Below are 16,294 nucleotides of genomic sequence, written 5' to 3' on the forward strand. Positions count from 1 at the left end.
ACATTAGAAAGTAACATCTATCAGGAAAACTACATTTAGAATATGAAGAGATGCTCTAATGCTTTCTTAGCACAAGTTATAAAGTGTTCTTATGGGGACACTAAAATAGGTCGATTCGTTGATCTAGTCTGTTCATTAGGTCCAACTCATTTTTTGTGGGAAAAGATCGCATAATTCGACCAATACCCAACCATTTGATCAATGGCCTTTAATATGGATAGTCAACATCATTTACACAAAAATAGGCCTAATCAGTGTTGATCATCATTGCTGATTGCTTATGATTCATGTGTTGGACATCATATGATCAAAATCATCCATAGCTTGGAAAAAAGGATGGTTATATAAAATAAGGTCAAATCAAGGATTGATTGGAATATCCTACTTTAGTAGCCCATGAAAAAGTGTCATGGACTTAATGGACAGTTCAATTGATCACTGTCAACCACTGCAAGTAGAAGCACTTATAACTTATAGGGCTCTCTGCAAGCACTAAAGTATTTCTCTAAAAAATGAAATGAGAAGGATTTAGATATGAACCCATACAAATAAATTACAGGCTTTGTCAGTAATAAAAAGAGATTTTTTTTTCTTTTATATATATATATATATATATATATATATATATATATATATATATCTATATATATATATATATATATATATATATATATCTATTGCAATAGGAGAAAACAAACTATGACATTTAACAAGGGCATTGACACATGTCCTCATCGAGATCAAACCTGCCAAGCCCCACAACGCGATGGCTATAGCCAATGCAAGCACAGTCACTGCGTACTAGTCTTCAATCTTGTCCCACTACATGAAAACGATTAAATAACAAAAATAAAAATAAAAATTGCTAGAATCAATACCACCTCCAAATTAGAACAACAAAATTGTCACATTGCTATAATTGCTGCTGTTGTTAGAGAAATGTCATATGCACTTAACATTTAACATTTCTATTTTCCTATTATGTGTCACTTTTGTGGAAGATGTGAGTCCTCAAAAGGGTGAACTCTATCATGAAATCACAAGAAATGACTCACATGCATATGATGAGTCAAGACTCATCATATGCATGTGATGAGTAGTTGTCCTATATGATAGGCAGGGCCCGCCAAATTTAGCTTCTGTTCTATTTTCCTGTATAGACAAGTGTAGTTGTCCTATATGATAGGCAGGGCCCGGAACCTATTTGTTGGGGCCTGCCTAAATGGCTGTAAATTTCAGTTCTTCTTCAATAAAGATCAGGTGGAACGATGTAGTTTATTGTTGGAGTATTAAAACATATAAATGTTGTTGGGGAAATGTCACATGGACCATAGAATATATCACAAAATAAAAAGGTGGGATTGCTCACCTTTACTTGAAGTTCCTTCATTGGATGAGGTGTCAGTAAAGCTCGGATTGTGGTAACAATAGGCCCTTAACATGGAAGAAGGGAATATATGTAAGGCTCTAGAAGCATTGTACAATACTTTTTCTTTCAAGAAAAGGAAAGAGAAAGAAGGGATTTTGTAGTTCTTACCATTTGGGTAATCCTCTTATAGCACTAGTGCCCATGGACAACAAGTAGTCACTCCAGAAACCAGAACTGAGCATTAGAGAAGTCACTAGGTGGTTGTTCTTGGCATTGTCATGGCCTCAGATTGATCTCAACATGCAAAAGAGAGTTAGCTCTTGGATTATTTTGTGTGTATTAACGTTGTATGTAAAATAAAATGGAAGATAATTACACAACTCACCTTAACGCCCTTTTCCCTCCTCCCTTACCCGGGCTTGGGACCTGCAATGCAAGAAGTTGCATTGGCGGAGTTAAAAAATGGCTTAAGCTCCATTTGGTTTGAGAAAAAATTATATTCATAAAGATTGATGTGATGACCAAATGGAGCCTAAGACTTATATGCAAATTTACTCACCAATCAACACAGGTTGGAATCGTCGAGCTAATGCTTTGTCCTTTTCAAAATGCATCCTGTGTTCATAAATAGAACCTGAATGTTCCTGGTGCGTGCCGCCCTGCAATTGGATGAGCCTAAATGTATTGCGCAAATTTCAAAACAGAATAATGGGTCTCTATAACTGTGGACCCACCTCTCATAATTGTGAACTTTAATGTGAGTAAACATTGGTTGATGGTCAAAACTAGCTGATCAATGATGATATCTAGACTACAGTAAATAGAGCTACCATAAATAAAACAGAAGAGATTAAATGAGTTTAGATGTGCCCTCTATGATTAAACTAGGATAAAAATAAACCGTTTAAATGTGTCTAACTCAATTCAAAAGTCTGAAACCATTTAGTTCCAAATACTTAATAAAAAATCCTCCCATTTAATCATCATCCATTTCTGTCTACAACCTACAAAAAATAACAAAAATAAATCAATTAGTATTCAAGATCACATACAATAAGTTCTACTGCTTAAATAAAATAAAATAAATAAGTAGGCTGCTCTAATCATAAATTGGCACACAGATGTACGCCAAATGTGGATTGTTGCATCCAATAACAACTAAATATTTGTTTGGAGAAGTAAAAATGTACCTTTGACACTCAAAGAATGAGAGAAACAAAGAACTATTGAAATTCATATGTATGGGAAAATGATAGGAACACAATGCTATTGAACTTTTACCTTGAGGACTACTTTGCACATGCTTCTTGCCTCTTTGAAGAATATTTCCTTAACACTAAATATTCTTTTATAACAGGTTTTATTTCATAATGAATTATGAAGCTTAGGCATTCTTGACAGCTGCACATGATGCATGTCCTGAAATTTTGGAAGGAAGTATCATAGAACTATCATTTTTGTCAATGATAATCAGATGATTAGGATTATTCAACACAAACAATTTTTGAAAAGGGATGGAACAACAAGAACTCATAACATATATCACACAAAATCAAGAAACTAAATACAGTGAAAGAAAAAAAAAAAAAAAACAAACAAAACAAAACAAAACAAAACTTGGAATGTCAATGGCCCTGGTTTGAGATGGGCTAGCAACATCATATTAAATTGTGATGAATGTTTGTTCAACTCAGGCTGGCATTATCCAATCTGAACCCAACTAGAGGACCCTTTCAAATCAGATTGCTTGATCTCAACCATCATGGCCAACAATAATGGTTGAGAGAACAATATAACTTTCCACGATTAATTGACAAAGGGCACAAATTGAAGAGGGTTAGGATTTCAATCTGGAAGATTTCAAGAGTATCCACAATGTACAATAGGACCATTATATCAATGGTTCTGATAACTGAACCATGGACCCACATGCATGAAATCCTATATGTCAGTAAACACATAGTATGTGTTTACTGATGAGCAGGATCCTATAGTTCCACTATGTAATTAAAACCACTAGTTCATCACATTGAGGAAAGCGAAAAGAGTAAACAACCAAGCTCTGCCAGCTGGTGACACCAAGTGGAAAAAAAGAGATGTACACCAGTTCACGTGCACGTACCCATGGCACATGGGTTTGCATGTACATGGGCTGGCCTGTACATGCTTTTTGGCTTAGAGAAGCCCAAACAACATTGCATTGATCTTCAAAATTCCGGTGGCCCCATTCCAGTTTCAGTAGACCGAGGAATTAAAAAAAAATAAAAATAAATAACAACAGTGCATCGCAAATGGCTAATGCTACTCGAAGTCTTTAATAGAATGGTGAAATAATGTTATGAGGGTAAGAATGTAGGCCTCATACGTTCATCTACCAAGAAAATTTACAATGACACACAACCTAAGTAAAACCTAGATTGTAACTACTCAGTGATAGTTTGAGCTGGAGTCACAGCTACAACTAGTGTTACTTGTCCAAGGTCAATTCATAAAGATCCATTTACTTGGATTTGCAGTTAAATAAGCTTAACAAATTTCAGCTGGACCAGCCATCTGATCAGCTGCATATGTTACATAAGCCAGAAAAGTCATCTCAGAGTTTAGTAGCATTGAGGGCCTGAAATAATGAGGGGAAAAAAAGGTTAGGCATTCAACACAACTTTTTAACCACAATAGAAATTGGAATGGATAAATTCCCAAAGACTAAACCCGTATGTGCAGGTATTCAGTGGGTCTTACCATTTGGGCAGTTCGGACTTGAGTTACAGGCCGTGTGTATGCTAAGGGAGCCTCACCCATATCCTAGCTATAGTGCATATGGCTTTTCTGTGCCAAAACCCTTTCCTCAAATATGTAACAAACACAATCAAAATCTCAACCTTGGTGCAAAAATAGCATTTGTTCTCCCTGAGATTGTCAGTACAAAAATTCTGAATCCTCTTCCTATTGTACAATGCATTTTCAAACGTTGGTCCCAATGAAATTGATGTGGTAAGATTGGAAAGAACTTAAACTTATGAATGAAGGATGAATATGTACTAGTTATGAGGTTCAAATCCTTCACTAATGTGCCAGGAATTAGCTTCAATCAACTCAGGATCAACAACAATGATAAACAATGGCAATTAGAAGGATATATACATAGAATTGCTTCATGCCATTCACAGTACCACCTTTCTATCCTTATCACTTTATACACCTCTTCTGACATTTGATGTGTATCTGGCAGATTCCCTTATATTAGATGGAGTGGACGTAACAGGGTATCCTGTCTTTAATGATCCAAAGGTTTAGTAATTTTCCCCTGCATCTTTGACTAGCAAGCATCCCTAATTTGTTTCCACTAAGATATTACACTCCACGAAAGCAGGTTCTAAATTTCACACTTGGATGAGAAAAGATCTAAAAGCAACTGTTAGTTTGTTGGGGATATCAAAGGGTCCGACCTGGACATTTTATAAGTGGTCTCTGCAATCTTTCACATCAAAACCCTAGATCTGAAAAACCATTACAGGATATAGAGCATTTTATCAGAGATCTATAGGAAGATATCGACCATTCTTTTCAAGATATCTACACCATATATCACACATGAACCCTAGATCTGTAGAGAATAGAGCATTTTATCAGCGATCCATAAAGAGATCGATCATTTCTTTCAAGAGATCTACACCATATATCACATACGAAACCTAAATCTAGCAAGAAATCAATGAAAATCAAAATAAAAGGGAAGAAAATGCAGAGATCTAATGAAAAAGATCTCAAATCTGAGGTAAACTCACTGACCTGGATGCCATGCTCGAGGCAGTACAGCTCCCAGCAGGCATTGCCGACCTAGATACCGACCTGACCGATGTGGATCAAGATGCACTCTCTCATTTTCTGAGGTGGAATAAACCGAGAGAGAGAGAGAGAGAGAGAGAGAGAGAGAGAGAGAGAGAGAGAGAGAGAGAGAGAGAGAGAGGATTAGGGAGATGGAGCAGAGATCGGGAGAGAAATAGGGTTAGGGAATAGACAGAGAGAGAGAGAGAAGGTTAGGGAACGGAGAGAGAGAGAGGGAGATTGAGGAATTTTTTGGGCGCGGCTCTGTTTTGAGCGCGCGCCCATTTGGGGCGTTGATTGGGTAATACGGACCCATAGACGGTCCTGTTAAGGGCTCCGTGGGGCCCACCATGATGCATTTGGTTTATCCATTCCATCTATTAATTTTTATAAATATTTTTACTTCGTTATCCCAAATTTAAAGTAGATTGAAGGCCCAAATTGACCACACCATAGGAAGCACATGTGATTTAATCTCCATGTTTCCTACCGTGTGGTCCACATGAAGCTTCAATCTACCTGATTTTTGGTTTCATGCACTAAAATAATATTTTAAAATATATGAACGGCTTAGATAGAAAACACATATTTTTTTGGGCCCTATAGAGCCCCTTACACCATCGTTAATTAGTCGTGGCGTGGTAACATTTTAGCTACAGATTAAATCTGTAGTAAATATAGCTACGGTTTATATCCGTAGCAAAATACTAACATGGTCCGTAGCCTTTACTCAATTTTTTGGTAGTGGCGGGGCCCACCTGTTTGTATTTTTGGCCCACATGATGGCTGATTTGATGTATTTGATGCCCACATGATGCGGCCCATTTGATGTATATGAGGCCCATTGGTGTGGCCCGTTGATGCGGCCCACTTGACATTTATGAGGCCCATTGAGATGTATGTGAGGCCCATCTAATGAGACCCGATGTGATGTAATTATGGTCCATGTGCCGAGGCCCATTGTGATGTATATGCGGCCCATGAGTGAGGCCCAACATTATGCATATGTGGCCCATGAGTGAGGCCCATTGTGATGTACATTAGGCCTTTGTGTGAGGCCATGGATCCACCTTATGTTTGACTCTATGTGGGCCACTGCTTGGGAGTGATGTTGGTTAAATGTCCACATTGATGGGCAATGATGGTTGGATGTCCACATTGTGACCTTCCCTTAGGCCTTGATCGGCCTCGAGGACGATTGTTGAAGTCAATTCTGATTATCGAGGCTGATTCTGATTGTCGAGGCCAATTCCGGTTTCGATTCTCGAGGCCAATTTCAATTATCGAGACCGATTCCGATTTGTCGAGGCCGATTGTATAGGCCGATTCTAATTTGTTGAGGCCGATTGGTCGATTCCAATTATCAAGGCTGATTGTATAGGCCGATTCTGATTTGATGAGGCCGATTGTATAGGCCGATTCCGATTATCGAGGCCGATTCTGATTGTCGAGGCTGAGTATCGAGGCTGATTCCGATCGTTGAAACCGATTTCGATTGTCAAGGCTGATTTTGATTGCCAAGGCCAATTGTTGAGACCTATATGATGTATATGCGACCCATAATTGAGGCCCATTGTGGTGTGTATTCGGCCTGTGTAACGTATATGCAGCTCGTATTTAAGGCCTAATATGATGAATATAAGGTCTATGTGATGAGGCCCATTGTGACGTATTTGAGGGCCAGGTGATGGAGTCCATTATGATGTATATGAGGCCCATGTGAGAGACCCATCGTGATGTGTAGTAAGCTCTTGAGTGAGGTCCATGGTGTTGTATATTAGGTCCTTGTGTGAGGCCATGGGTCCACTATATGTTAGGCTCTATGTGGGCCATTCCTTGGGGGAAATGTTGGTTCAATGTCCACATTGTCAAGGTTGATTGTTGATGCCGATTATTAATACCGATTATGAGTATGTGACAACATAACATCATGATACATGCCCATACGCATCATCTGCATGTTTATTGTGAGATGTGATTGACCCTTACATATGTCATAGTACAGATGGTTTATGAGACTCCCTAATAGGTGGAGTTATCCCACATGAGCACATGGTATGCGCAGGATTGATGCATGATTAGACTACATGACTCATGCATCTTGCATTGTGTGATTGTGATTATTGTATGCCCTAGCGACATCTGAGTTGTGACCTCTACAGGTATGTCGTGGATGGCCAGATAGGACATGAAAAATGTTTGATTTGAGTATCTGGGTACTTTGGATGTCTGTGGGTGAAAGTCCCTAAACCTCCGAGGCCAGGAGACTCCCCAATGTCGAGACCAAGTAGATACACGAGCGCCCGAGTGCCGAATACCAGGAGGCTGCGTCTCCCACTATGTCGTGGTTGGTTGGGAGGGGGTGTGGCCTTACCCACCCGAGCGTAAAGGACATAGCTAGGCTGAGTTTGAGCAGCTCGTGAATGGGTCCACTATTGACGTGCCGAGTAGATATTGGCTGACTACTGGTTAGACGGATAGTGAGGTCTCTTCCACTTGCATGGTCGGCGTCAGTGGGCGGCGATTTGCATGTAGAATATACTAGACCCCGGTGATGATCTCAGAGATGAATGGTACTGATATGTCGACTTCTTGGGCAGGAGTTGCATACTTATTCATTCATTCATTTACTATCTACTCAGGCTGGTGGTGCGTAACTATTTATTACGTGTGCCTTCGCAATGGCCAAGATTTCAGTTGGGGTACGTGACTAACCTAAGATTAGGAATTTACTACATTAAGTCTGACCATCTAAATTTAGGTATGAGACTGGTTTGGATAGAAGTTCCTTATGATAGACCCCGTAGCCTACGATACTACTACTATCATCCTGACTTCACTCCATCTTGGTCATTTCATTCACATCGCACATTGCATTACATCCGTGGCATATGGCATTTTGGGTTGCTATGTTCTACACTTATATGGCCTAGACGGACTTAGCAGGATTTACATATTGCATTGTATTCTCGGCATTTGATATTTGGCTTCTTATGACTCCTCATTTGCATAGATGATCTACATTGCTTCCTCAGTATATGATATTGGCTTATTATATTTTTGCACTGCATATCCTTGATACGATTGATAACGTTCATAGACTTACCAATATGTTTCCGCATTACTCTGTTATTGTATGATTTATGGATTGCCAGTATTTTTGATATTGTATGATTATGGCATTGTATTGAATACTTGGTACTTATCTTGTGCACACACTTACACCACCCTCTAAGCTTTTTATAAGCTTAAGCACGGTAAATGCGTGCAGGTAATGTTAGGTTGTAGCAGCGGCGTTGAGCATGGAGCGTGCAGCTGTCTTGTGGAACTTTAATTTTATTTTGACATATGTATTTCCCTTTCAGCATTGTATTCAAAGTTTATATTAGTGGATATGTGATGATGATGTTGCTTTTGTGATTTGGGTAAACTTATGGTTATGCTTCTTATGAGACAAATGTACGTTAAAAAAAAATCCTCCTTGTATGATCTCAAGATCAGAATCTGGCGTATGCACGCTGGGAGCTGAGAATGGGGTACTACGGAGATTGTCAGCACCGAATTCGGTGATCGGAAATTTTGTGAGCCTGATTTCCAAGTTTAGGGGGTTATAGAAGATGGTATCAGAGCATAACTTAGGAATACCTAAAGGTAACATCACATATCTACTAATAGCTACCCTGCACTCTATAATGGTTGAGAACTTAGAATGGTTAGATCCCCGAGTTCGAATAACTTAGAGATTTTCAGATATAGCTCCCTATAATTGAGATTGTGAGGCTGCACAGTATTTCACCTTCAATCATTTCTGATCAGGGATCAGAGGATCAGTGGGGTCATCATAGCATTGATGGGGCATCCTGAGGGCGTGAGGTTCAGATTAAAGAGCGCTATTTGATTATAGATTGATTATGCCTTGTATGGTATTGATTAGTAAATGTATAAGTCGATGCTTCCTCTTTCCTTGCTTTGTCCTGCGTATTAGTAAATTTAGAATACGAAATTTTTATTAGGAGGCGAGAGTTGTAAGGCCTGTATCCTAGTTCGTACCATTCCGTATACTCCTACGGTCCTCCCGGTTAAATTTCGGCAACCCACGACCTATACTCGATATTTGAGCGTGAGCCTAAGCTGAGTCCTGCATATCTGAGTCGACTCAACCCGAGACTTGTCCCAGTGTGACTGTGCCGTCGTCGCAGTTCTGGCGTCTCGTTTAGTGCACTGAGGGGATACTTGGGCCAGGAGATATGGGCCCGCGTTTAGTTCGAGGAAAATACCGCGCGTTGAAATTCCGAGAGAATCTCTATGAAATGTCACATCAATCCATCAATCAATGTCAAGTACACAACCTTACCTAGCCCATCCCTCTCCCATTCCCCAAGTCAACTCTCTCTTACATAACCCATACCCATCCCATTCATTTCTTACCCTAAGTCAACTAGCACCATGTCATCTCATCCCATCACTCCACCTCACCACTTCTCTATCTCTCTCTCTCTCTCTCTCATTTTCTCTCATTCCAAGTAACTCCCATGAGAGTAATCGTCCAAGCTTCTGATGACAGAGCTAAGAGTGTGGCCCACCTTCCTATCCCAAGATCTCTCATCCCCACCATCAAAACTTCATCATCCTCCATCAAGATCGAAGCCAAGGAGTCTAAGGAGCCAAAGAAGAAGGCCGATAGGTGGGTGATCTACCGTTGATTTTCAATTCGATGGCCCACTTGTGATGGGACCCAATTTGATGTATGTGTTGCAATCATATGAGGGGCCCATAGTGGCGGGGTCCCTCCATCTACACCGCCTCTCTCTCTCTCTCTCTCTCCCCTTTTGTGGCCCACCATGATGTATGTATTTTATCTATGCCGGCCACTCGTGGGGCCCACTTATTTGTATTTTTGGCCTACATGATGCGGCCAATTGATGTATTTGAGGCCCACATGATGCGGCCCATTTGATGTATACGAGGCCAGTTGATGCGGCCCACTTAACATTTATGAGGCCCATTGAGATGTATGTGAGGCCCATCTAATGAGACCCGATGTGATGTAATTATGGTCCATGTGCCGAGGCCCATTGTGATGTATATACGGTCCATGAGTGAGGCCCAACATGATGCATATGTGGCCCATGAGTGAGGCCCATTACGATGTATATTAGGCCTTTGTGTGAGGCAATGGGCCCACTTTATGTTTAGCTCTATGTGGGCCACTACTTGGGAGCAATGTTGGTTGAATGTCCACATTAATGGGCAATGATGGTTGGATGTCCACATTGTGACCTTCCCTCAGGCATTGATCGGCCTTGAGGCTGATTCTGATTGTCGAGGCTGATTGTTGAGGCCGATGCGGTTCCGATTCTTGAGGCCGATTCCAATTATCGAGGCCGATTTCGATTTGCCGAGGCCAATTGTATAGGCCGATTCTGATTTGTCGAGGCCAATTGTACAGGATGATTTTGATTGTCGAGGCCAATTGTATAGGCCGATTCCGATCTATTGAGGCCGATTGTATAGGCTGATTCCGATTGTCGAGGCCGATTGTATAGGCCGATTTTGATTGTAGAGGCCGAGTATCGAGGTCGATTTCGATTATCGGGACCAAGTATTAAGGCCGATTCCGAGTTGTCGAGGTCGATTGTATAGGCCAATTCCTATTGTCGAGGCCGATTGTATAAGCTGATTCCGATTGTCAAGGCCGAGTATCGAGGCCGATTCCGATTGTCGAGTCCGATTGTATAGGCCGATTCTGATTGTCGAGGCTAAGTATCGATGCCAATTTTGATTGTTGAAACCGATTTCGATTGTCGAGGCCGATTTCGATTGCCAAGGCCGATTGTCGAGACCTATATGATGTATATGCGACCCATAGTTGAGGCCCATTATGGTGTGTATTCGGCCTATGTGACGTATAAGTAGCCCGTGTTTAAGGCCTAATGTGATGAGGCCCATTGTGATGCATTTGAGGGCCAGGCGATAGAGTCCATTGTGATGTATATGAGGCCCATGTGAGAGGCCCATCGTGATGTGTATTAAGCTCTTAAGTGAGGCCCATGGTGTTGTATATTAGGTCTTTGTGTGAGGTCATGAGTCCACTATATGTTAGGCTCTATGTGGGCCATTTTTTGGGGGCAATGTTGGTAAATGTCCACATTGTCGAGGCTGATTGTTGATTCCATTTATTGATATCGATTATGAGTATGTGATAGCATAGCATCATGATACATGCCGATACGCATCATCTGCATGTTTATTGTGAGATGTGATTGACCATTGCATATGCCATAGTACAGATGGTTTATGAGACTCCCTGATAGGTAGAGTTATCTCACATGAGTGCACGGTATGCATAAGATTGATGCATGATTGGACTACATGACTCATGCATCTTGCATTGTGTGATTGTGATTATTGTACACCTTAGCAACATCAGGGCTGTGACCTCCATAGGCATGTCTTGGATGGCCAGATGGGATACTAAAAATATTTGATTCAAGCATCTGGGTACTTTGGATGTTCGTGAGTGAAAATTCCTAAACCTCCGAGGCCAAAAGACGCCCCAACGTCGAGACCGAGTGGATACATGAGCGCCCGAGTGCCAAATACCAGGAGGTCGTGTCTCCCATTGTGTCGTGGTCGGTTGGGAGGAGATGTGGCCTAACCCGCCCGAGCGTAGAGGGCATAGATAAGCTGAGTTTGACCAGCTCATGAATGGGTCTACTATTGACATGCCGGGTAGATATTGGCTGACTACTGGTCAGATGGATAGTAAGGTCTCTTCCACTTGCATGGTCGCACATCAGTGGGCGGCGATATGCATGTAGAGTGTACTAGACCCCAGTGATGATCGCAGAGATGAACAATACTGATATGTGGACTTATTAGGCAGGAGTTGCATACTCATCCATTCATTCATCCACTATCCACTCGGGCTGGTGGTGCACAACTATTTGTTACGTGTGCCTTTGCAATGGCCAGGATTTCGGTTGGGGCACGCGACTAACCTGAGATCAGGAGTTTACCACATTGAGTCTGACTATTCAAATTTAGGTATGGGACTGGTTTGGATGAAAGTCCCTTATGATGGACCCCGTAGCCTGCGATACTATGTACTATCATCCCGACTTCACTCTAGCTTGGTCATTTCATTCGCATCGCACATTGCATTACATCCACGGCATATGGCATTTTGGGTTGCTATGTTTCTATACTTATATGACCTAGACGGACTTAATAGGATCTACGTATTACATTATATTCTCAACATTTGATATTTGGCTTCTTATGACTCCTCATTTGCATAGATGATCTACATTGCTTCCTTTGTATATGATATTGGCTTATTATGTTTTTGCATCGCATATCCTTGATACGACTGATAGCGTTCATAGACTTACCAGTATATTTCTGCATTACTCTGTTATTGTACGATTTATGGAATGCCAGTATTTTCGACATTGTATGATTATGGCATTGTATTGAACACTTGGTACTTATCTTGTGCACACACTTACACCACCCTTTAAGCTTTATATAAGCTTATGCACGATAGATGCGTGAAGGTAATATTAGGTTGCAGCAGTGGCGTTGAGCATGGAGCGTGTAGCTGTCTTTTGGAACTTTGATTTTATTTTGATATATGTATTTCCCTTTTAACATTGTATTCAAAGTTTATATTAGTGGATATGTGATGATGATGTTACTTTTGTGATTTGGGTAAACTTGTGGTTATGCTTCTTGTGAGACAAATGTACATTAAAAAAAATCCTCCTTGTAGGATCCCAGGATCAGAATCTGGTGTATGCACGCTGAGAGCCGAGAATGGGGTACTAAGGAGGCTGTCGGCACCGAATTCGGCGATCGAAAATTTTGTGAACTCGATTTTCGGGTTTGGGGTATGATAACTTCTCTTGATCCCCGAGAAGAGTCGCTCGAGAGAGGGTCTCGAGTCGAATACCTCATAGCCATCCCCCTTAGTAATTTCGATCCAACCTGTATAGTACAAGTTAGCTCATCGCTAGCTCCAAGTTTACGGGACGAGATCATGGACCTCCTCTAACGCAATGCTGAATTTTTTACTTGGTCTTAACGAGACATGCCCAGAATCAGCTCAGAAGTAATGGTCCATAAGTTGAACATTGATCCTGACCACTGACTAGTAAGACAGAAGCAACACGCATTTGAACCGGAAAGATATGCCATCATCAGGGAGGAGGTCGGTAAGCTCTTAGAAGCTGGATTCATTGAGGAGTTCTACTATCCCTATTGGGTTGCCAACATCGTCTTAGTAAAAAAGTCCAATGGGAAATGACGAGTTTGTGTTAACTACATAGACCTGAAGAAGGCCTGTCCCAAGGATAGTTTCTCCTTTCCGAGGATCGACCAGCTAGTCGACAGTACTACAGGGCACGAGCTTCTTAGTTTTATGGATGCGTACTTAGGCTGCAATCAGATCACCATACACCCATATGACAAGTAAAAGATGACCTTCATCACCGACAAAGAGCTCTATTGCTACAAAGTCATGCCCTTTGGGCTAAAGAACGCTAGAGCCAGGTGTCAGCAACTAGTCAACAAAATGTTCGCTCGCCAGATCGAAAACTCCATGGAGGTTTATGTCGACGACATGCTCGTTAAGAGCATCAAAGCTACATATCATACCGCCGACCTTGAGGAGATGTTCACAATCCTGCAAAAATATCAGATGAAGTTGAACCCGATCAAGCGCGCCTTCGGCGTTAACTCGGGAAAGTTCCTTAGCTTTCTAGTCAACCAAAGAGGGATTGAGGTAAATCTCGATAAGATTTGAGCTCTGCTGGATATGAACTCATGTAGGACGACAAGAAATTCAGTGTCTCACTATTGAGGGTCAAATATTGCATATCAGACTCAATTATTACCTGAATTTATGGACATGATACTATTTAATGCACCAGTTTAATCGTGTTTGTGATGCAAGGTGTATTTACGAGCATGGACTGAAAAAGGATGCTAAAAGTACGGATTTAACGTTCAGAATGCACCAAGGCAAGGGACGGATTCCAAGGGACCAAGATCGACGGAATTACACGCCAAAGATCTGCGAAAATTGAGAAACTGAAGCTCAAGCGGCTTGAAAGTCAGCCAGAATGCAAGATCACTGGGTTTCCATCATCTGTTTGGCTCGAAACTTTATACATGGCTCGAGGACCAAAAACTAACTGTACACGTCAAATTTCAGCCATTGGATCCTTGTGAAAGTGGCTGAACTAACAGATCAGTTCATAAAATCCTGATTTGGGGCCCACCCGCTGTCCAGATACGCTTTAACTTTGGCCTCCACGGCTCAAATGAAATGGAGAACAAGATGGATGGTGTGGATTTCTCATAATCATTATCCAGTGTACATAGTACACTTTTTGCACTAAGAGTGCATGGCATGGCAGGGACGTCTCCTTCTTACAATAACAGCGCACGGACACTGTTCGTCCGTTTTTCAGTAATACGGCCTAGTCATCATCCAAATGGATGATCCAGACCGTCTATTAAATCTCTTGGGTAGACGTAATCGTCACCTAGGTGTCCTTTCTGACCCATGAACGTACGGACAGGCAGATTACCGTTCAAACATAAGATGAACGGCCGGTTTAAAAATGCAATGGGCCACGCTCAAACCAATCCAAAACCTACCATATCACAACGGTTTTATGAGGAGAAGATAATGGACGTAATGGATTTCTGAGACACCAAGTGTGTGGACCCCACCGACTCTCAAACCGAATAAAAGATGAAACAGCAAACTCCGCTTCTGCTGGCGTGAAACAGGGGCGCCGTTTGGTCATTAGTGGGCCTTCATCATGGCCCATGCAAACGATCTGTGCGGTCCATCATGCAGAGGGGCTCGATATGTGACTCCATGCTGACTGTGTGCACTCATGCAAGCACACGCTGCTGATCTCAACGGTCACAAACAGACTGCTTTACAAAGTTCCGCAGCTATTTTCTCCTATAGGTCACGCCGAATCTGATCCGAAATCAACTTTTCCCAACCTTAAATCTCGTGATTGACCAGATTATCGGAGTGGATTTTCTCATAAAACGATGTAGTGGGCCCCACCGTCAGCACCGCGTGATTGGAGCACGTCCTGTTTCGCAGCTGGATGCTGTCCGACTTCTGCAACATGTTGTACATCCTTGGAGGCCGTCGGACGGCTGATCTGAACCGTTCATCATGTAGGTGGGCCAAGAATCTCCCAGAGGACGATGTCCTTTTGGAAAGAAAGCATGGAAAAAGAAGAGTAGAACCAGCGAACTCCTGACTGCGTGAGGTATCTCGCAGCAGAGGGCTGCTTGGAGTCTCCAGCTTCCGCAGCCTAGTTCTAGCAGGACTCAAAAGCAGTTCCGGGAGGAGCATTAAAGGAGGCTGGCGCATGTGAAAGAGGAGGATTTGAGCTTGATTGGTGGGAAGGCTGGAAGGGACGTGAAGACAGGGGGCGGTCTTGGCTTGGAGGAAAGAGGAAAACAGTGAAGGGATTCTTTGGGGAAGAAAGCTTGGGTAGCTGAGCTTGGTGAGAGGGAGCTCAGTTGAGGCACGGCTAGAACGTGAGCAAAATGAAGAAAGCTTGGCTTTGAAGGAACGGAAGAAAAGAAGAAGCAGGAGGGATTCGGCTGGACGATCCGGCTTTTTTTTGTTTCTTGTTTTCTTTTCCTTTTATTCCTTTGATTATTTTTCTGTGGTGCTAGCATGATCATGCTAGGCTAAACCTCTTAGCTAGGGCTAAGAGGTGAAGCCTGTAGCGAGATGAGAGATTCTACTTTGTGCCTTTAAATTTCATAAACTGAATTTGATTTAGTGATTATTATAAGGAATACTTTTCTTAGTCTTTAATGGTCTGTTGTGACTGAAATTACAATGAGTTTGCAATGGCTCTGAATATTTCTTTTCCCTTTTTATGTTTATGAAGTCAGGAAGCCCTATTGTTCATCATTGTCCTATGGGCATGGTAGGATGATAGTACCCCTCCTGATCTTCATACATTGTTGGTTGGTTGGTAATTAGTTTAATTCTATTGTTTACTTTGTCTCCTGGGCATGGTTTGGTGATGGAATCCATTCTAATTCATA

General features: G+C 41.7%; 1 long non-coding RNA gene across 1 annotated transcript; it reads right to left on the bottom strand.

Moving 5' to 3' along the window:
• Positions 1-1,536: 1,536 nt before the first annotated feature.
• On the bottom strand, positions 1,537-2,044 carry LOC131256398 (uncharacterized). Its single transcript, XR_009176789.1, has 3 exons — positions 1,929-2,044; positions 1,755-1,795; positions 1,537-1,663 (listed from the first exon to the last, which is right to left on the bottom strand). It is a non-coding gene; the product is annotated as an uncharacterized LOC131256398 (long non-coding RNA).
• Between the last annotated feature and the right edge of the window lie 14,250 nt (positions 2,045-16,294).

The sequence above is a fragment of the Magnolia sinica genome, chromosome 9 (genome assembly GCF_029962835.1).
Source record: "Magnolia sinica isolate HGM2019 chromosome 9, MsV1, whole genome shotgun sequence".
Classification (NCBI taxonomy): Eukaryota; Viridiplantae; Streptophyta; class Magnoliopsida; order Magnoliales; family Magnoliaceae; genus Magnolia; species Magnolia sinica.